Source organism: Myotis davidii, unplaced genomic scaffold, assembly GCF_000327345.1.
Source record: "Myotis davidii unplaced genomic scaffold, ASM32734v1 scaffold107, whole genome shotgun sequence".
In the NCBI taxonomy this organism is placed as follows: domain Eukaryota; kingdom Metazoa; phylum Chordata; class Mammalia; order Chiroptera; family Vespertilionidae; genus Myotis; species Myotis davidii.
The window spans coordinates 2,914,615-2,915,901 of NW_006383012.1; the positions used below are offsets into that span (position 1 = coordinate 2,914,615).

The following is a 1,287-nucleotide window of genomic DNA, read 5'->3' on the forward strand; positions in this document are numbered from 1 at the left end:
CCCCCCCCCCCCCAACCTCCACCTGAGCCTGCATCCTGCTGGGCAGAGGTGATCTGTTCAATCCTTGGAACTTCCAGCTAAGGCGTCTGCATAAGCTTTTGCTGTAAGAACTTTCCTTGAGGTCTAATCTCTCTTTTGCTGACAGTTCCATCCTCTTGAGCCTTACTCCTAAACTGCCTACTGCTCATTGGAAAAGTGCAGATACCCAACACAGGCTGGTGCTCTAGAAACTGTTACAATTTATTGAAGGACATCAAGCATGCGGAGAAAAACAAGCCATTCGCCCCAACTCTATGCTATTCCTATCGCAGAGAACATGGGAAAGTCTCTCTTCTCTTGGCCAGCACCCTCCCCTTACTAAAAGATGGGGTGTGTGCATTTGTAAACTGGGGGTGGGGTGAGAGTCTAGCTTTCCTGCTGCAACAAAGACACGATGGTTCACAGCTGTCCAGAGCTGGGTATCCAGAGAGGCAGAGTCCAGGCCTGTTGGATCGCGGGAAGGGTGGGCTATGCCAGTCCAGGGTGGGTGTCAGTCCTGGGCTCTGTGGAAGGACGAGCCCTTCCTTTGTCTGACCTTAGCAGACAAATCCCCGCTCCCTCTGGGCGTAGACACATAAAGTGTGTGCTTTATAAAGATGTCTGCAACATGACGCTGCAATTTAAAATCTGGGTCCTACTTTCCTGAGCTTGGACTCAAACATGTCCTGAGATAGGAGAAGGCGCTTTAGGCAAAGGACTGCAGGGGCGGGAGAAGGCGCCTGGTGCTGGCGGGTAGCTTCCCAGCGGTGACCATAAGTGGCCAGCAGGTGTCAGTGCGCCCTCGCTCAGTCGCGGCGCGGGCCTCCGCCTCCAGGACCCCTCCCCACCGCGGTCTTAGGGGGCGCGGTCCGGACCCTGAGTCGCTCGGGGCTCGCCGACAGCTCTGCTGCGGGGACGACACGTGGTCACCCTCCAGCTCTGAACTCTGCCTGGGGCTGCTCCCCCGGAGGCGCTCCCCATTCCGCCCCAGGGGGTCGATCCGCACCTGTGCCTTCCTTTCTCACCGGGACTCTACTCGCCACGGCCGCCCCGCCGGTAGCACTTACGGTTGAGGGCAGCCCGGCCCAGGGCGGGACTGCTCCGGATGCCACCCGTACCGGTGGCCGCTTGTCCAGATTCGGGTCACGGGTCTCCAACCCCCTTCCTCCCAGGCCGCAGCTCGATGGGGACACTCCCGGGTGCCCGCTGCTTTCTGCTGGGCTGGCCGTAGCTGCTCTGCCAATTCCCAGCAGGGGCCGCTCCCCGCTC

General features: G+C 59.5%; 1 long non-coding RNA gene across 1 annotated transcript in view; it reads right to left on the reverse strand.

Moving 5' to 3' along the window:
* Positions 1 to 1,261, reverse strand: part of LOC107181649 — a 9,147-nt gene extending 7,886 nt beyond the window's left edge. Inside the window, exon 1 of the long non-coding RNA XR_001512326.1 lies at positions 1,086 to 1,261. This is a non-coding gene — a long non-coding RNA (uncharacterized LOC107181649). The remainder of the gene's footprint in view (positions 1 to 1,085) is intronic.
* Between the last annotated feature and the right edge of the window lie 26 nt (positions 1,262 to 1,287).